Source organism: Pinus tabuliformis, chromosome 3_1 (genome assembly GCF_031772625.1).
Source record: "Pinus tabuliformis cultivar Carrire ecotype Pingquan chromosome 3_1, CPIR1, whole genome shotgun sequence".
NCBI lineage: Eukaryota > Viridiplantae > Streptophyta > Pinopsida > Pinales > Pinaceae > Pinus > Pinus tabuliformis.
In genome coordinates this window covers 932,174,264-932,196,761 of record NC_142301.1, presented here as the reverse complement: position 1 = coordinate 932,196,761, position 22,498 = coordinate 932,174,264, and the positions used below count along the sequence as shown (strand labels likewise).

Below are 22,498 nucleotides of genomic sequence, written 5' to 3'. Positions count from 1 at the left end.
GCAACATATCCTCTTCTTTTGACATTTCTTGTTCCTTTTCTTTCTCCTCTTCATAATCTATGTAGAATAATTTCTTCTCAGCACACTTATGACCTTTAGTGTACTTGCTATCACAACTGTAACAAAGCCCTTTTGCTCTTTTTTCTTCCAATTGTTGTGGTGTCAACCTTGTAAGTTGTGGAAGGCTAGGGGCAACAACACTTCCATCTTTATAGCTGTGCGTGGTAGGTTTCTTGGTTGCCATAATTTTGCTTTCCATTTTTCTTACTAACCTGGATGCCTTCTCCAATGAATCAGGTTCCCAAAGGTGAACCTCATGTTGGATATTATCCTTTAAAGTCCCTATGAACACATCAATCCTATGCTCCTCTGGAATATCTTTTATCCTTATGTTCAATTTTTGGAAGTCCTTAATGTGCTCCATCATTGAACCCTTTTGTTTGAGATTTATCAATTGGCTAAAAAAGGTGTTTCTTTTTGTATCCTCATAATGTGCTATCATTTCTTTCGTAAAAATTGCCCAAGTGAAAATTTGTTTATGAGAGCAAAGCCATCGATACCATACAAACTAATTTGGTTCCAAATATAAAGTTGCAATATGTACCTTTTGTGTGCTTTGCACATTATGGAGATTGAAAAATTGCTCCATCTGTAGTATCCATGTTCCGGGATCCTTGCCATAAAACTTCCTCACATCAATTTTTGGAACAGGTGGGTCTTCAATCCAACGTTAGAGTCTATGAAATCATGATTAAAATTTCTTTTGTTCTCATCATGAGTTTCCTTTGCTACCCTTTCACCATTAATGACCATTTCTTGTAGCAACTTATTCAAATTTACTTTTAATTCTTCCATCTTATCGTCCATGCCATTCATCTTAGCGTCCATGCCATTCATCTTAGCTTCCATGCCATCCATCTTAGCTTCCATCTTAATGTGCATGCCATTCATATTAGTTTCCACGCCATTCATCTTGGCTTCGTTTACCTTTAGTGAGAATGAAATTTGTTGTACTTGGTCTTGTAATTTTGATATATCATGTTGCATTTCTTCCTCTTCTTCACGAGTCATGCTAGAGCTTTCAGGTTGCTTACTAGGTGTTTCCATTTTATTTCTTCGGGGCATTAATTAGTGCTAATAATTCTTCTCTATTCCCTTTGAATTCCTTCAAACTAATTTTTCAAACTAATCATATGCAAAATTTAAAAAATACACACCTTTTTTTTCACTTTGTAAGAGCTCGATATTGAATCTGTTGTATCTCTGTAACTGTGGATCTCGAATATCTGAAATTTCATCTTGTGGTATCCCTCCAAGTCCTCTTTCTAACCCCACAAGTCTGATCAAGATTGGATTCTCCAAGGAAGAGTTATAACAAATCTCCCACGGTGACCTGATTATAAACTATTTTAGTAGAGTGAACTTGTACGACATGCCACGTGTCATTGTTTCGACCTTAGTACCTGAAACTGATACATAGAAAACTACAAGTATCCTATTTCTGAAACTTCTTACAAAATTTCAATCGGATGCTCAAAACCAAATTTATGGCGATTTTCCCTAGGTGACCTGTTTGGAATGTAATTCGGGGGTCTGCAAAAACCCTAACTTCCTCAGACTATATCTCTAAACATATAGTGAGACAGGATTTGAAATTCGAAACCGAGGTTCAAAACAATTTATTCTCAAATGGGTTTTTTTTTAGCTTCTGAAACTTCGTAGCAAAAGAGTTATAGTGAAAATCCCATGATGACCTATTTTAGTTTAATTTTTGGAGCTTGCAAAAACCCTACATTCCTCAGATCATATCTTCGCAAATCTAGCAAGACAAGCTCTGTAATTTGGACCCAAGTTTCGGCGTGATTTTGTCTCAAATGGGTTTTTTTCGCTTATGAAACATTGTAGAAAAAATGTTATTGTGAAAATTCCATGATGACCTATTTGGAGCAGCGAAACCCTAGAAAGTAAAGCTCTGATACCAAATGTTAGGAAACCAGCTCACAAAAAGATAAAAAGATAGATCAATGCCTTAGAATTCAGCCTATTCAAGGGGTCAACCTACTTTAAATTATACAAATGAATAATTCTTGGATGACTCAAATGACTAAACCTCCCTTCTATATATAGGAGTCTAAGGGCTCATAATATAATCAAGTCGACATAACAGTAATAACATAAGGGCAAAAAAATAACAATAGTGGGTTTCTATGGGGCATACTAACAACAATATGGGGACAATAGGGGCACAATAATAATAATAAGGGACACAATGACAATAGTAATGGGGGAATCACTAGTAATATAGGGTCCTAACATAACATTTGAGGGTTGCTTCAATTGTTGAAGCTTTTATTCATTCAAGATGAATAATCAAATCACAAGCTTATCTCAATGAGAGTAAGAAGCTTGATGGTTCCAATTACACAAATTGGAAATTTAAGCTCGATACTCTTCTTGAGGGACAAAATGCCTATGGCATTGCCACTGATGATGAAGTCAAGCCGACTACTGCAACCGGTGGATCGAATACAACAATTCAAGGTTGGGAGAAAAGGGAGATGAAGGCAAAGGTGCTACTTAAGTTATTAGTCAAGGATTGCATCATCCTTCACATTTGGGATTGCAAGATAGTGAATGACATCTGGACAAGTGTTAAAGAGATGTATGAGATCAAGAACACCAGTTGAACCTTGTACCTCAGGAAGAAGATTCTCTCAATCAAGATGGAAGAGAATGAGTCTGTTTCTTCATTCATATTTCAGATAAAGGAAGTTAAAGATAAACTAACTAATATCGGTCAGACCGTGGCAAATGATGATCTGGTGACAATTACCATGAACGAAATGACAGATGATTATCAGATTTTTATAACCAGATTTAATGCAAGAGAAAATCCTCCAAGCTTTGAAGAGCTCACTGGGATTTTTCTACAAGAAGAGAAAAGGATGTTGTTTCTCAAACCTCAAAATTCAGATCTTGCATTGATGACAAAGTTCAAGCCAAAGGGGAAAGCAATGGTTGATCACAAGAGAGGCAGCGCATCAAGAAAAAGGACACCACAAGATATGACCTTGCATAAACATGACTCTGCTCCTAAATGCTTTTATTGTGTTAAGATAGGCCATATTGCTAAATTTTGCCATAAGAAAAAGGCAGATGGGGAGAGGTACAAGTAGAGAAGACATGCAGGTCATTTGGCTAATGCAGATGCAGATCAGAATCAGGATGTTAGATTGTTTATCGCTGAGGCTGAGACTGCTTTAGCTACTGAGGAGGATGAATCAGATATTTGGTTCATAGATTTTGGAGCCTCCTTACATATGACAAGTAAAAAACAATGGTTCAGAAATTTTAGAGAATCCAGCACTGGAGTAAAAGTATACCTTGGAGATAATAGAGGGTATGAGATCAAGGGACATGGAGATGTTCTTGTTACTCTGCCTGATGGAAAGATCAGGAATATATCTGATGTGTGGTATGTTCCTGGTATTAAGAAGAACCTGATTTCTGTATCAAAGATTACAGATCAAGGTCTCAAGGTAGAATGTTTTAAATCTCATTGTATTATTAACGACTTGTTTGACCAGATGAAGCCTATTGCTACAGGAATTTGCACAGGAGGACTCTACAAACTAGACATGAAAAGTACACCACAACAAGCATTGATGTCATCGGATAAGTCTGCTGAAAATTTGTGGCATCAACGACTTGGGCACATCAATTTCAGTGACCTTCTTTTGTTGCAGAACAAAGGTATGGTAGATGGTCTTCCTGTTTTGAAAACTTTGCATATTGATTGTGAAGCATGTGCATTCGGTAAACAACATAGAGATGAATTTCCTGCTATTAAAGATAGGAAACAGAGGGTTATACTCGAACTTGTACACACGGATCTATGTGGCCCTATGCAGACAAGATCGTTAGGTGGGGCCTACTACTTTTTAATCTTTGTTGATGATTGTACAAGATTCAAATGGGTATATTTTCTTAAACAAAAGAGTCATGATTTTGAGTATTTTAAGCAATTCAGAAACATGATTGAGAAGCAAATGGGAAAGTTCATCAGGATTCTTCGATCAGATCAAGGTGGAGAATTCAAGAAAAGGGTTTTCATAAAATACTGCAAAGAGCATGGGATACAGCAGCAGTTTACAACACCTTACACTCCTTGGCAGAATGGAGTAGTTAAGAGGAAAGCCAGAACACTAGTGGAGTGTGCTCGCAGTATGTTGAAACGTAAGAATCTAACTAATGGTTTTTGGGCAGAAGCTGTTAATACTATAGTGTATTTGAAGAATAGGAGTCCCACTAAAAGTCTTGATTATAAAACTCCTTTTGAAGCATTGTTTGGCTTCAAGCCTATAGTAAGTAACCTTAGAGTATTTGGTTGTAAAGATTTTGTGCATGTTCCCAAAGAGAATAGGAAGAAGTTAGATTCAAAGACCATTAAATGTACCTTCATTGGATACTGCAGTGAGTATAAGGGTTATAAAATGTTTGATCCTTCTACTCACAAGGTGTTTGTTAGTAGAGACGTAGTATTCCATGATCAGGTTGATGATGGAAATCCTGTTCAAAAAAATGAAAAATGGCATGTACCCTTACTTTCAGATGAGGATATTGAAACATGGATCAATCAACAACAACAACAAAAACTGCAACAACAACAGTAGCAGCAACAACAACAGTAACAACAACAGGAACAACAGCAGCAGCAGTAGCAGCAGGATAAAGAGGAAGAAATCGAGTTCAGTCCATAAAGAGAAGAACGCAGCAGAATAGTTGAACCCCCACCGCTCAGGAGATCTAGCAGATCGAAACCGTTACGAGCTCGATATAGGGATTGTGCACTCATGAATGGTATGTTAAACATTGCAGAACCTTCTAATTTTTATGAAGCTAGTAAGAGTTCTGAATGGAAGGAAGCAATGAAGGAGGAATATGAATCTATTATTAAGAACAATACTTGGGATCTAGTAAAGCTTCCTCATGGCGAACAACCCATAGGTTGCAGATGGTTATTTGAATTGAAATTTAAAGTAGATGGGTCTATTGATAAGCATAAAGCAAGGTTGGTTGCAAAGGGGTATTCCTAGAAAGAAGGTATTGATTTTGAGGAAAAATTTTCCCCTGTTGCAAAACTAAATACCATTAGACTAATTATTGCTTTAGCCACTAAGAATCCTTGGAAAATACATCAATTAGATGTTAAATTTGCTTTCTTAAATGGAGATTTAAAAGAAGAAGTATAATTAGTGCAGCCTGAGGGGTTTGTTAAGAAGGGAGAAGAGCATTTAGTATGTAGATTAAAGAAAGCTTTATATGGTTTAAAGCAGGCTCCTAGATCTTGGTACGAAAAAATTGATTCATTTTTCCTCATGCATGGTTATAAACGGAGCAAAAATGATCCCAATTGGTATACTATGTTTAATGATGAGGGACATATAGTGTTTATTTCTTTATATGTAGATGATCTGATCATGACAGGGAGTGCAGACAATCTCATTGAAGAAATCAAGCAGTGGTTATCACAGAAATTTGAGATGAAGGACCTTGGAGAAATGCATTACTGTTTGGGTCTAGAAGTTTGGAGAGATTCAAACCAAACTTTCTTGTCCTAGGGTAAGTATGCTAAGAGTTTGTTGACTAAATTTAAAATGGATGAGTGCAAGGCTTCATTTGTGCCTTTACAGCAGAATAGCAAATTTCAGGTGGATGGTGGTTCGAAATATGCAGATGCAACATTGTATAGACAGTTGGTTGGTAGTCTTATCTATTTGACTACGACGAGACCAGATCTAGCTTATGCAATGAGTGTTTTGAGTCAGTTCATGACTCGACCTCATGAAAACCTTTGGATTGCAGCAAAAGGAGTGCCGAGGTATTTGCAAGGAACTTCAGACTTTGGTATTTTGTATTCTGACTCATTTGATGTTAGTTTGACAGGTTATACAGACTCTGATTGGGCGGGAAATTTAGATGATAGAAGATCAATTACAGGTTACGCCTTCAACATTGTGCTTGGTGTCATCTCTTGGTGCAGCAAGAAGCAACATACTGTATCCTTATCCTCAGTAGAAGCAAAATATCAAGCTATGTGTACAACAGCATGTGAGGCAGTTTGGCTGCGTAGACTTCTCCAAGATGCAGTAGAAGAACAAACAGAAGCTACGGTTATCAATTGCGATAATCAAAGTTCCATCAAACTGGCCCAAAATCCTGTGTTTCATAAAAAAACTAAGCACATAGACACTCAATTTCATTTTGTCAAGGAGAAGGTGCAGTCCAAAGAGATTTGTGTTGAATATTGTAATTCTTGTGATAATATGGCTGATATATTTACTAAGCCTCTGGGAAGACTGAAGTTTGATTTGTTTAGGGACATGTTAGGTGTGTTTAAGAACCCTTTCTCCATTAATGGGGAGTGTTAGAATTAATGGAGATTAGGTAATTATTGTTACGTAGTTATGATTGTGATTTTCTTGGACATTCAGTTCCTATCATTCAGGGATTTGATTTACTACCCATAACTAAGTGTATCTATTTGTTATGGGAGTTTAATGTGAAGCCTAAGCGGCGTATTTGCTTGTAGGAGCTCCTGGGGATCCACACCTGTGAGCTCTTCTAGTGTTGTTTGCCAATTCATGGCTTCCATGTGCAACTGTTGACAACATATAAACAATATTTATAAATTAAGATCTATTTTACCATATAAATTAAAATAAATATTGACTAACTATTTTTAAATTTAATTAATCTGCACATAAAAAATTGATTTACAATATAACAAGATTCTTAACAATGGATATTCACCCCTATTCTTGGTAGATCTAGAGTTAAGATGAATCAAGACTGAACTAAATGTAATGCCAATAATTATAACTTAAAATAAAATTATAATTCAATTAATTGTTATTGTTATTATTATTATTTTAATCTTTTCAATGTGAGATGTACCGTAAAGTAGGTGTTTTGATACATATCATGGTTTGATACCTATCAATGTTTAGTAGGCATTAAATTTATATCACTATACTAATGAATAGAGGTAGTCTAATTTATAAACTAAATGGCTTTTTTCAGGACTATTTTTCTAGTTAATTTCAATCAAAACCGGACAAATATTTTTAAAAGTTTGAATTTAAATTGTTTAATGTGCATAATTGGAGTAGTCCTCAAGTTTTTCAAAGTGGTGAATCTATTTATGTATTTAAATATGTATTTTAAACAACAAAAAATATTAAAATTGTATTGTAAGATTTTGATGAATTCCTATAAAAAGAAAAGTTATTTCATATATAATTTAGACTACACCATAAACCAAAAAAACCATTATAAAATTATTTTATTCATGTAAAATTCCATTAATACATTTCCTTATTTATAAAAAGGAATAAAACTATTTTATTAGATTAATGTGATATAAAAATAGAACAAAAAACTATTTTGATATCTCAACGCTCGCATTAATATTAATATTCAAACTTTGTATTAATTTCTTAGATTTTTTATATAATTAACTTCACAAGTTTGAGTAATCCACTCATATTTATGTGGTTAAACTATTTGATATCTTACCAAAAAGAAAAGCAGCACACCCTCATGCGAAACTCAAATTAACTTACTCTTTTAACCATTAAATGTTATAAATGCTTAAATCTTTTGTTACATCACAATGGTTCGTGGGAGTTATAAATGGGATTCCAAATAGATATATATGTATAAAATTCTGTCCAGTTTTCATAGTTACAAACAGTTATCATGGACCACGGTTTTCATGGCAAGGCCTTGCACCAGACATAAAGAAAACCGCAAATCAAGCTCAAAAGACCAAAACCACAAGACTGACACCATGACTCAAATACCAATGGTTCCCAAGGAAAGCTCAACCTCAACCATCTTCAAGATTTCATGGCAACCTGTCTTGCCATGCAACTGCCTGCATCATGCTGCCATAAACACATAGCTGTCAATGTATAATTAAGCATAATAATACACCAGTTACCTCATCTAATTGTGCCAAGCACACTTATTGCAATTGAATACATCCACGCCATCTCTCAAGGGACTCCAATCCTTTAACATATCCACATGTAGCTAAAGACTAACTAATATACATGTCAAGTGCATGTTCATGAATATAGCACATATCCACATAATGTCAGACAAAATCAAGGTTAAGAGGACTTCCTGTGTGTAAAGAACTCATTCATTCGAAATTAATGTTTCCAAACATAGCTAAAGGAATTCTTGCCCAATTCCTTTCTTTTACCTTTTTACCTTGTTGGAATCGAGGCTTACTATATGCTGTCACACCACCCAACTGTTAGTTATATAGACACATCAACTATTACCTTGTCATGATAATACCAAGCATGTTACCCTACAACTGCTCACACATGTCAACCACATGTTCCAAATATCAAGATAATCATATCTATTAATTTGAAATCAACCATTACCAAGACTAACAATCATGTCATAATCTATAGTCAACTCATAGTCATCAGTCATAATACTACAACTACCACCTACTATACTCAAGTACATACCAACTGCCTCAACACATATATTTTATTACAATCATCTTAAAATAGGATCATTTGAACACATACTCATATTATGCAATTCATCAAACATTCATACCATGTTAAATAAATCAATTAGATGACATAATCAACAATCAAGCACCAAATATATGACATAAGCAACTGATACCTTAATGTATCTCAGGGGAGGTGATCTTGTCTGCACAATCAATCTAGTTAGCACGCTATAACTTTAAAACACATCATCTCAAGCACTCATAAGATCATGATATCCATAAAAATATATAACTAACATGTTCACATAATAAACCCATAAACATATGCAAATTCAATCTAGATTAGTATGAAACCATCTCACAAATATGTCGGTTCATACCTGAATATCGCAACCATAACCATCTGCATATGTCAAACCATGTTAATGCAATACATATAACATCAAGATCTTCAAGGCAATGAACATAACCATCACACATATGACCTATCCAAATTATAACATCAATATCTCAATGAAATGACCATAATCATCAAGTTAATAGAATATAACAACAATAAGCTATATATCATACTCATCAACAACATACAACATAATCATCAGGTTATCTAATATAAAACAACAATAGCAATGCATACAACTACATGTTACTATCATTCTTGACTATCTGATACATGTGCATATAACCACACTAATCATCTAACATCTATCATGAATGTAACCATAACATCAAATACATGTTCATAAACCTAATGTATATAACCCTAATGCATATAATAATCCTTAACTTACATACCTGCATGCCAAACATACACTACCTATATGATGATCTACTCTTATCCCAAAGTCTAATGCTGCAACCTCATTATGATGATCTGCATCCCTTGCTCTATCTCAACTAGCTCATTAGCATCATAACAAACAATAGCATCATGATGACCTAAATTGCATACAATGACTTCACAAGTCATGTTTGACCTACTATGCATATATAATCATAGTCATGACCATACACGCATAACAAAAGCCATTACTCCATTGTACACATTGCCACATACAACCAAAAATATGCATAAGAAATGACAAATCAACTACACCTATGCATAAATGCATGTAGTCGAACATAAGCGATCAATTCTTGTAATCAACCTACAAGACTGATACATGTAATCAAAATATTAAAAAATGTAACTTAAGATACAAATATGTAAGTAGGTATCATGAAAACAACATGTAAGGGACATATAATTCATACACAGTCAGTCACATGTTCCAAAAATCAATACATCGTGTCTATTAATTTGAAATCAACAGTCACCAATACTAACAACCTATAAGCATACCCCCTTACTATCCATGGTCCACACGAAGGTAGAAGGAGAAAGATACTATAATAGCCCAATCTCCAATGTCCAATTATGGAAATGGGATCTCCAAAGCTCTACTAAATTTAACCACATTTGAATAGAAATTGATTTTTATTTCTCATACATTTGTATGAGAAGAAGTAAAAAACATTGCACTTATTCCACTTATAACATAATAACTAAAAACATGCCACTTTTCCATTTCCTTACATGCAACTTTTCAAATTCATTGCATGCAACCTTTCAAATTCCCTACATGCAACTCTTCAAATTCTTTGCATGAAAATAGGAATAGATCAGCTAAATCCATATTATCATACTACAATACTTATCCCATCAAAACAAAATAACATTTTCTTCAAACAATTACCATACTTTTACATTTTCCTTCAAACAACTACTATACTATTACATTTGCATGTAAGCATTTCTTCAAACAATTTACATGCAAACTAATATAGCAAAATATTTGCATACAAGTAAGCATATATCAACTACAACAATATTATTACACATCAATACTATCTCCAACCACAAACAACATACTCATTGGGGTATTTTATCAAACAGTTTGTATGCAATTAATCATTGAACCATTTAAGCATTTCATCAAACACTTTGCATGGAAATTAATATAACGAATGATTTAATGCATATATCCTAAATTGTAGTAGTAAAAGTTATGGAAACTAAATCATATTATCAGTGGTGTTTTCCCTCACTATGGTTCAAGTTTCAACTTCTGAGATTTCATAGATGAAAATTTATAACAAAAATACCAGAAAGCTCGACTTCCACTGGTCATATATCCTAAAATATAGCGAATAAATGTCAGAAATTTTTTGATATTACTGGGATTTCCCTTCATTGTGGAGAAAATTTCAACTCCTGAGAGTGCAGATAAGAAAAGTTACAACAAAATGTCAGCGTGACCCGTTTGAGGCCTAATTTTAGGAGCATTCAGAAGGCTCGAATTCCTCTACTCATATCTCCTAAAATATTGCGACCAAATATTTTAAATTTCTACCACATAATAAGTGGTATTTCCCCTCAATGTGGACAATTTTTCAGCTTCTGAAAGCCTACAGAAGACGAGTTATTGCAGAAATTCCAACATGAACCATTTAAAGGTGCATTCAAGAAGGTCATCTTCCTTAGATCATAATTGCTAAAGTATTGTGAACCAAAATATGAAAATTTTACCACATTATCAGTGGGATTTACCTTCAATATGGACAAATTTTCAACTTTTGATATGCTACAGAAAAAATATTATAACAGATATGTCAGAAAGGTCTAAAATTTAACCTTTGTACTTCATTTCACCTATGATAGAGCCCATCCAATCCAAGTACTTGAACCATGCTCTGATACCACTCTATAACACCTTCCACGGTAAATATGCATATAAACAATATAATAGGAATAAAAATAAAATAAACATATCATCCATCAAAATCCATATATACATCAGTACATTTGCACATTTAAATCAAGGGAATGAATTTTTTCATTAATAAATGCAATGAACCAACCGGTGATGGGACTACTACGTTCCACCCGACCATAGATTGGATGAGCCAAGTCTCTCTTCATCCAATCACCCTCTGCCATGTTCCAAGCATGAATGTGAGATCTCATAGAACACATCAATCAAAACTCATCCAGGGCTTCCAAAGGCCACCCACCTCAACCCATCAAATAGTGATTCCACTTCACGATAGGACATCAACAAAAACCATCATCAAATTGGTCTCCATCCAAGCCTTCTAGGGCTTCTAGAGTGTTTTTCCAACCAAGGCTTCCAGAACTAGTAACTCAACACACATCTTATACAGAGCTTCCAGAGTGTTTGTCCAACCAAGGCTTCGAGGACTAGTAACTCAACCCACCAAGGGCTTCCAAATAATTTTTCCAACCAGGGCTTCTAGGACTAGTAACTCAACCCAAGTTGTTATAGGGCTTCCAAAGCGTTTGTCTAACCAGGGCTTCCAGGACTAGTTACTCAACCCAAGCTATTATAGGGCTTCGAGAGCGTTTGTTCAAATAGGGTTTCAGGACTAATAACTCAACCCAAGCTAAGGAAACATGAGAACCAACCAAAACAAAGAAATGAAAGTAAACCCACAATCACCATGACTATCCAGGAAATGGCAAGTCTAGGCAATCCATTTTCAATCTCGGCCATCCTCCATGTCAATGACATATCATAACCAAGAAACCACATGCATGTGCCATGCATGCCAAAAATAGCGAAGAAATCATACATGAAACTTAGTACCTGCAAGCAATCTGATGTAGCTGCTGATGCTGATGCCCTATTGTGATTTCCTTTTCTTACTTTGCCTTCTTGCTCCAAGAATCTAAGTATGCCACACCCTCCAAGAGTGCTCCAAGAAAACTCTAAGTATCTAAGAGTATGAGAGAGAGAGAGAATAATAAGAGAGCTCCCAAAACTGAACTGACAAAAGATTCACACTAAAAGGAAGAAGCTTGCCAACTGATTCTTAAAAGCCTTTTTATGTATGAGGCCTCTATTTTCTTCATTTTCCATTATTTTCCTTCATTTTCTTCCTCACATGCAACTTGTGACCTTTCACCTTTTTTTCTCCTAATTTCCATTATGTTCATAAATAAATGTGCCAAAATACCTTTTTGCCTCTTTAATGCCTTAGCAATTGCCTGCCAATTTCCTTAACCATAAACAACCAAATGAACACCCACTAGGGTGTCCTACCCACCATTCAACTTGCAATACGTGTCCCATGATCCATGGTATTTATATATTTTTTCATGGATTTTTCACCAGGGTTTTACAATACTACTAAAAATATTTTAGAATATTGAGGACATAGGCTGAAACCTTACCATATTCTTAATAATTAAATTACAATTCTCAAATATTTATTCCAAAATAAACATGTCTATGGGCACAATTAAAAAATATTATAAAATTAAAATAAGATAAAATATTTATAAAATATTTTGATTGTGAAATGAGTTATGGTTTTTGGGGATATGGTATTTATAACTCATGGTATTATATCAAAGATACAAATGGAGATAATGGAGATAATGTAGGCATTAGATGTTAGATGTTAGACATTGGATGTTAGATATATATATTTTTTTTAAATTCATTTTATATATATATATATATATATATATATATTTTTGTAAGCTTGTTTTCATTAATAAAATTAAGAACACATTTTTAGAGAAATGATTATGTAACCATATTTAAATTTAATTAATAAGTACATAAAATTTTAATACTTACAACATAACAAGATTCTAAGATCCATCTTAACTCTGTATCTACCAAGCCCCAAGAGGGATCAAATCTATTTTCACTCTAAAAGAGGTTTGTAGGTTTGTATCTCAAGAGATTTGATCCCTCCAGGGGCTTGGTAGATCCAGAGTTGATGGATCTAGGCTGGTTTTATTATTAATTTATTTTATTTGTTGCTTTTAGCTTTATGTAATTTGATCAAGTCATTTTTTTTATTGATGATCATCATATTTTATTATTATTATTTTATTTTAGTTGAATCAAAATGTTTATCAGACATTACAACATCTTGTTATATTATAAATATTAATTTTTTATGTTCTTATTACAAAATTATTATTTTAATTGATATGATAAAATATATGTTAATTTATAACAACTATTTACTATTTATATGTTATATATTTTAATGTGATATGTGTATTATGATTTTCTTTTATCTACAAGTTTGTTGGTAACTTTATTAATTAAAAAAAATAGAATTTAAAAAAATTGAATTTAAATAATATTTAGAGATCTAAAATCTAATATCTAATGCCTACACATCTACACTAATACTTACACCAACCTAGATCCATCTTAACCCCAACCTAGATCCATCTTAACCCCAGATCTATCAAGCCTCGAGAGGGATCAAACCTCTGGAGGTGCAAACCTCTTTTTTGAGTGCAAAACTCGAGGCTCTTTTGGGTGCAAAACTTGAGGAAAGGTTTGCACCTCGAGAGATATCAAACCTTTCGATGTGAAAACCTTTTGTTTGAGTGCAAAACTTGAAGAAAGGTTTGCACCTTGAGAGATTTGATCACTCTGAGCGAATCAATAAATTTATATTACTATATTAATGAACAATGAGGTAGTCTAATTTATAAACTAAATGGCCTTTTTCACGACTATTTTTCTAGTTAATTTCAATCAAAACCGGACAAATATTTTTAAAAGTTTAAGTTTAAATTGTTTAATTTGCATAATTCAAATAGTCCTGGGTTTTTCAATATATATTTAAATATGTATTTTAAACCGCAAAAAATATTAAAATTGTATTGTAAGATTTTGATGAATTCCTATAAAAAAAAGTTATTTCATATATAATTTAGACTACACCATAAACCAAAAAAACCATTATAAAATTATTTTATTCATGTAAAATTCCATTAATACATTTCCTTATTTATAAAAAGGAATAAAACTATTTTATTAGATTAATGTGATATAAAAATAGAACAAAAAACTATTTTGATATCTCAACGCTCGCATTAATATTAATATTCAAACTTTGTATTAATTTCTTAGATTTTTTATATAATTAACTTCACAAGTTTGAGTAATCCATTCATATTTATGTGGTTAAACTATTTGATATCTTACCAAAAAGAAAAGCAGCACACCCTCATGTGAAACTCAAATTAACTTACTCTTTTAACCATTAAATGTTATAAATGCTTAAATCTTTTGTTACATCACAATGGTTCGTGGGAGTTATAAATGGGATTCCAAACAGATATATATGTATAATATGTTGTCCAGTTTTCATAGTTACAAACAGTTATCATGGACCACGGTTTTCATGGACCACGAGACTTTACTTATGTCCAAAGCAACGCCGTGTAAGTCGGCCCACGATCGAGTGCAGCCCAGAGAGTCTCCATTATATTTATGTTTATAAATGGTAACATTGTGGCCATTTACGATCGCATCTTTTCGTCCTGCTCTCATCGCCCTTCTTGATATCATCTTTTTTCTTCTTCTTTGCTTCTAGCACCAACAACATTGTCTGATAAATATCGAGAAGGATAATGCACAAAAGTGTGCATACTTGGTAAGTTTGTCAACTACCACCATGATGACACTCTTTCCCTTGGACTTGGGTAAACCTGTGATAAAATCCATTGAAACCTCCTCCCAACATTGGCTTGGAATGGATAAAAGTTTTAATAAACCTAGGGTCTTAATTGTTTCAACTTTATTTTGTTGGCAAACCAAACATTCCGCCACAAACTTTTGAATATCCGATTTAAGGCCATCCCAAAAAATTTCTTTTTTAACCCTACAGTAAGTTTTAAAAAATCCTGAGTGCCCTCCTAAGGGAGAAGTGTGCAATTGCATAAGAATCTTTTGTTTGAGTTGGGAATTCTTACATAGGTATAAGCGAACTTTGTACCATAATGAATCATTTTTCCAGCTAAATGTATCAGATTTACTGGGATCTTGTTGTATCTTTTGAAAGAGTGCCCACACTTCTTCATCATTCTTCCATTCCTCCCTTGCTTTGTTTATCCAATTTGGTTGGATAATAAAAATGGCGCACTACAATGCTTCCACAGCCTCATCCTTTCTTGAGAGTGCATTAGCCACAACATTTTGCTTCCCTTTTTTGTAGATGATTTCAAAGTCATAACCCAACATCTTTGTGACCCATTTTTGTTGCTCTTCAGAGGATAATCTTTGTTCTAAAAAGTATTTAAGACTATCATGATCCGTTTTTACCTTGAAGTGTCTTCCCATTAGGTAGGGTCGCCATTTCTTAAGTGCATGTAGTATTGCCAACATTTCCTTCTCATAAATAGATTTTTGTACATACTTTCCCTTGATTGGATGACTTTCGAAAGTAATGGATCTTTCATCTTGCATTAAAACTGCACCAATTCCATTTCCTGAAGCATCACATTCCACGATAAAGGTTTTTATGAAGTCCGACGTAACTAAGGGCGGTTCTTGGCGCATTGCCTCTTTAATATGTTCGAAGGATTTTGTTGCTTCTGGATTCCATGAAAATGCATCTTTCTTCAATAATGTTGTTAGAGGTGCTGCTATTCTCCCATAATTCTTAAAAAACTTGTGATAATACCCTGTCAACCCAAGAATCCTCGCAGATTCTTTATGGATGTGGGGATTTTCCATTCCTTAATGGCTTTAATTTTGCTAGGGTCTACCTTAACACCTTCATGAGATACATTATTTCCCAGATATTCCAACTCTTGTACTCCAAAGAAACATTTGGAGCTTTTTGCATATAATTGTTTCTCCTCCAATAGTTTGAGCACCTTGTCAACCTGTTCAACATGATCCTTCCAAGACTTGCTGTAGATTAGTATATCATCAAAAAATACTAGCAAAAATTTTCTAAGGAAGGGTTTGAAAATGGAATTCATCAAAGCTTGAAATGTAGAAGGTGCATTGGTAAGGCCAAAAGGCATGACCAAAAATTCATAATGACCCTCATGAGTTATAAATGTTGTTTTAAGAATGTCTTCAGTCTTTATTCTGGGAAATTTATCTTTAATAGTGAGCTTGTTGAGCTCCCTATAATCCAGATACATGCGCCATGATCCATCCTTCTTGTGCACTAATACTATTGGAGCAGAGAAAGAACATTGATTAGGTTGATATATACCAGCATCTAGTATTTCTGCAACCATACATTCAATTTCACTCTTTTGGGCATAGGGATATCTGTGCGGCTTGATGTTTGGAGGAACAATTCCTGGAATCAAATGAATAGAATGATCATGATCACAAATAGGTGGGAGAACTTTGGCAGTCTCAAATACCTTAGAATGATTGTCCAAGACTTTTTGGAGATTTGGAGAAATAGATGATGTCGATGTGGGAAGATCGTTAGGTGGGGCCTACTACCTTTTAATCTTTGTTGATGATTGTACGAGATTCAAATGGGTATATTTTCTTAAACAAAAGAGTCATGATTTTGAGTATTTCAAGCAATTCAGAAACATGATTGAGAAGCAGACGGGAAAGTTCATTAGTATTCTTCGATCAGATCAAGGTGGAGAATTCAAAAAAGGGGTTTTCATCAAATACTGCAAAAAGCATGGGATACAGCAGCAGTTTACAACACCTTACACTCCTTGGCAGAATGGAGTAGCTGAGAGGAAAGCCAAAACAATGGTGGAGTGTGCTCGCAGTATGTTGAAAGGTACGAATCTAACTAATGGTTTTTGGGCAGAAGCTGTTAATACTACAATGTATTTGAAGAATAGGAGTCCCACTAAAAGTCTTGATTATAAAACTCCTTTTGAAGCATTGTTTGGCTTCAAGCCTATAGTAAGTAACCTTAGAGTATTTGGTTGTAAAGATTTTGTGCATGTTCCCAAAGAGAACAGGAAGAAGTTAGATTCAAAGACCATTAAATGTACCTTCATTGGATACTGTAGTGAGTATAAGGGTTATAAAATGTTTGATCCTTCTACTCACAAGGTGTTTGTTAGTAGAGACGTAGTATTCCATGATCAGGTTGATGATGGAAATCCTGTTCAAAAAAATGAAAAATGGCATGTACCCTTACTTTCAGATGAGGATATTGAAACATGGATCAATCAACAACAACAACAACAACTGCAACAGCAACAGTAGCAACAACAACAACAGTAACAGCAACAGGAACAACAATAGCAGCAGCAGCAACAGGATAAAGAGGAAGAAATTGAGTTCAGTCCATAAAGAGAAGAACACAGCAGAATAGTTGAACCCCCACCGCTCAGGAGATCTAGCAGATCGAAACCGTTACGAGCTCAATATATGGATTGTGCACTCATGAATGGTATGTTAAACATTGCATAACCTTCTAATTTTTATGAAGCTAGTAAGAGTTCTGAATGGAAGGAAGCAATGAAGGAGGAATATGAATCTATTATTAAGAACAATACTTGGGATATAGTAAAGCTTCCTCATGGCGAACAACCCATAGGTTGCAGATGGTTATTTGAATTGAAATTTAAAGTAGATGGGTCTATTGATAAGCATAAAGCAAGGTTGGTTGCAAAGGGGTATTCCTAGAAAGAAGGTATTGATTTTGAGGAAAAATTTGCCCCTGTTGCAAAACTAAATACCATTAGACTAATTATTGCTTTAGCACTAAGAATCATTGGAAAATACATCAATTAGATGTTAAATCTGCTTTCTTAAATGGAGATTTAAAAGAAGAAGTATACTTAGTGCAGCCTGAGGGGTTTGTTAAGAAGGGAGAAGAGCATTTAGTATGTAGATTAAAGAAAGCTTTATATGGTTTAAAGCAGGCTCCTAGATCTTGGTACGAAAAAATTGATTCATTTTTCCTCATGCATGGTTATAAACGGAGCAAAAATGATCCCAATTGGTATACTATGTTTAATGATGAGGGACATATAGTGTTTATTTCTTTATATGTAGATGATCTGATCATGACAGGGAGTGCAGACAATCTCATTGAATAAATCAAGCAGTGGTTATCACAGAAATTTGAGATGAAGGACCTTGGAGAAATGCATTACTGTTTGAGTCTAGAAGTTTGGAGAGATTCAAACCAAACTTTCTTGTCCTAGGGTAAGTATGCTAAGAGTTTGTTGACTAAATTTAAAATGGATGAGTGCAAGGCTTCATTTGTGCCTTTACAGCAGAATAGCAAATTTCAGGTGGATGGTGGTTCAAAATATGCAGATGCAACATTGTATAGACAGTTGGTTGGTAGTCTTATCTATTTGACTACGACGAGACCGGATCTAGCTTATGCAATGAGTGTTTTGAGTCAGTTCATGACTCGACCTCGTGAAAACCTTTGGATTGCAGCAAAAGGAGTGCCGAGGTATTTGCAAGGAACTTCAGACTTTGGTATTTTGTATTCTGACTCATTTGATGTTAGTTTGACAGGTTATACAGACTCTGATTGGGCGGGAAATTTAGATGATAGAAGATCAATTACAGGTTACGCCTTCAACATTGTGCTTGGTGTCATCTCTTGGTGCAGAAGAAGCAGCATACTGTATCCTTATCCTCAGTAGCAAAATATCAAGCTATGTGTGCAACAACATGTGAGGCAGTTTGGCTGCGTAGATTTCTCCAAGATGCAGGAGAAGAACAAACAGAAGCTACGGTTATCAATTGCGATAATCAAAGTTCCATCAAACTGGCCCAAAATCCTGTGTTTCATAAAAACACTAAGCACATAGACACTCAATTTCATTTTGTCAAGGAGAAGGTGCAGTCCAAAGAGATTTGTGTTGAATATTGTAATTCTTGTGATAATATGGTTGATATATTTACTAAGCCTCTGGGAAGACTGAAGTTTGATTTGTTTAGGGACATGTTAGGTGTGTTTAAGAACCCTTTCTCCATTAATGGGGAGTGTTAGAATTAATGGAGATTAGGTAATTATTGTTACGTAGTTATGATTGTGCTTTTCTTGGACATTCAGTTCCTATCATTCAGGGATTTGATTTACTACCCATAACTAAGTGTATCTATTTATTATGGGAGTTTAATGTGAAGCCTAAGCGGCGTATTTTCTTGTAGCAGCTCCTGGGGATCCACACCTGTGAGCTCTTCTAGTGTTGTTTGCCAATTCATGGCTTCCATGTGCAACTGTTGACAACATATAAACAATATTTATAAATTAAGATCTATTTTACCATATAAATTAAAATAAATATTGACTAACTATTTTTAAATTTAATTAATCTGCACATAAAAAATTGATTTACAATATAACAAGATTCTTAACAATGGATATTCACCCCTATTCTTGGTAGATCTAGAGTTAAGATGAATCAAGACTGAACTAAATGTAATGCCAATAATTATAACTTAAAATAAAATTATAATTCAATTAATTGTTATTGTTATTATTATTATTTTAATCTTTTCAATGTGAGATGTACCGTAAAGTAGGTGTTTTGATACATATCATGGTTTGATACCTATCAATGTTTAGTAAGCATTAAATTTATATCACTATACTAATGAATAGAGGTAGTCTAATTTATAAACTAAGTGTTTTGATACATATCATGGTTTGATACCTATCAATGTTTAGTAGGTCTAGTGGGGACCATGAAAACATGAGAAAATGATGGTTACTCATGACATATCGATACGTGAGACAACAAACATTAAGAGGAGATGGTGCTCAAGGTACAAGCATCACATGTAAAGAACTTCGATTTTGAGAGGCAACGAATAGGCCCTTCTTGGAAAAATGGTTTCCTGGTGAAGTATCAAATCATCAAAATGAAGATAGACCCATTAGAGTACTCGGTGAGAGATTTCGAATGGTGTTGAAAGTTTGTAAGACGGAGCTATGGTCTTGTTGCAATATGTAGCAGAAAATTTGTGGGTTTTCCTAGAAAAGGGCTTTTTCCATCCAATTTAATTCATTTTCTCAGTGAGCTGTGGTGAATTTGGGGAGGAGGAGAAGGCCCTAAATCTCGTGGAGATCATAGCAGACAAACTAACCATTAGAATCAAAATCTGTGACTTTTAGGAATGATGGTTCCTGTTGAAGAATTAAGGGAAGAGGAAAATGAGAATGAATTACTATAGGAGGTCTAGAATCATCCTCACCCACTAAGTCAAACATGGGGACTATGTGGTAAAGGTGGTATGACATATAGTAGAATATTTGAAGGTATGATATCAAACGTCTATGATATGTGATGTAAATATGACTCACCGGAAAGGCTGGTAGGACAAACTATCCAAGGAATGGGAGGATAATCGACCATACCTAGATTCGGTGGGATCTAGGCAGAGACTTATGCTAATCAATTGAGAAGATGGCCAGGGGAAAATCAACATGCCCCCAAGCACGGGATACTACCTGCAAACATATGTGATGGGGGGGACTGATATGGTATGCAAAGGTGTGGATGATGCCCCCTAATAAGAGGAGTTTATGGAGCGCCATTGTGTTTCGAGTGCTCGAAAAATGGATTCAAGCATCTCTCCCCAGCTTGGCATGATGTCCTCCAAAGGATGATAAGGAGATGTAGGGGCCTATGTGCCATCTAGTATGTTATGGGTGTACTGGATGTATTTAGAGTGGTGGAATCCAAATATGGAAGGACGTATGCTCTATGGTGCATATCATCCCAAGGATAATCAGGGGTAGCCATGGCTTCCATGATGTCATCATCCGAATGGAAGGTGGGGGGACGTGGAAGATTGACTACATGATGTGGCAGCAATACCTAGTGCATCATCCTGAGAAAGAAGGTTCACATACACATCATCTGAACTGGTAGATGGCCAGCTAGTAGATGGAAAATCTATCGATGTTTGTGTGCACAGAAACCTCACAAATGTTTTCCTACGAGGAACTCAAGGATGACGACAGGTAAAGGACATGGACTGTGGATTTTATTGTCTCAACATCGGGGGGGAGGGATCATGATGGTGAGACCAGAGTCCCCCTATTCTGTTGTATTATTGGTACGAGAATCCACAAGTAGAGGAGTAGATGATTCACTACGAGTGGCCTTGTACTCGCAAAGCACTTGAAGGAAATCACAAAATTCATCAAGACGAGGGAAACAATGGGAATAATTACCATAATGATCGCATAAGGAACAACGGTGATTTGTGCACAACGCTTTGAGTTCTTGGTTGGTCTTCGTAAGATAACTTGGACCTTAGGGATATTTGAAGTAGGGAACATTTCATGAACCAAAGGTTTGACACGAGGAATCTCACGACAGTTATTGGTGGCATGCCTAACTGCCTCATACACAACACACGAAGTGTGGTGAAGTAAAATTATAAGTGAAAACACAAACAAATTCCTCTAGCCCGATAATGGGTCTAGCCACAACAAATACATTCTATGGAAGATTTCCTTTGGTTAGAACCAATTAAGAGGGCCTACTTCTTAGTACGCTTATCCCATTTGATGATGTCCTTGCTTGCTCACTCCAACTATATCTCGCTTCTTTCTTCAAGCACCTGAAACAAGTAAACAACAACAAACAACAACTGTGATGATAGACAAATTTTAATTCAACCTACTTAAAAAGTCAAGAAACATTAATCCATGAATATGTGAGATGAAAAATGTGTAGGAAATCAATCGATATTTGCATATATAATGATATCAAGAAGAGATTACAACCATTGTCTTGACGTTTTGGTTCACCTCTGATAAGACCAGGTTCCCACACACTTATGCTAGCATTCCATGATGGCCTCAATCAACAATAGTTTTAAGGATCTTCCCTTTAGGCTTCACTCCAAACCAAATCACACTTCTCCCTCACACAACTAGATAGCTACAACTATGGATAGCTTGCTGTTTACTCCAAACCAAAATAGCACTAGCACACCAACATCAACACTCCAACACTAACACTTAACACTACTTTGTGCTTGGGAAAAAGGGAGGTTTATATAGGATGAATGGATGGGAGATGGATCCTCTTGTCATGGGGGAAGGTCTTATCCCTTGAGGTAGTTCCATCTTTATAGGGGAAAGGAGCCCAAACTGACATCCTCGACCCCATCTGGCCAAACCATTTACCAGACTTTTGTTATGAAG

The 22,498-nt window shown here is 34.9% G+C and overlaps 1 pseudogene; it reads left to right on the top strand.

Moving 5' to 3' along the window:
* The window catches only part of LOC149190821 (zinc finger CCCH domain-containing protein 40-like), a 54,971-nt pseudogene that overhangs the window by 15,478 nt on the left and 16,995 nt on the right, over positions 1 to 22,498 (top strand).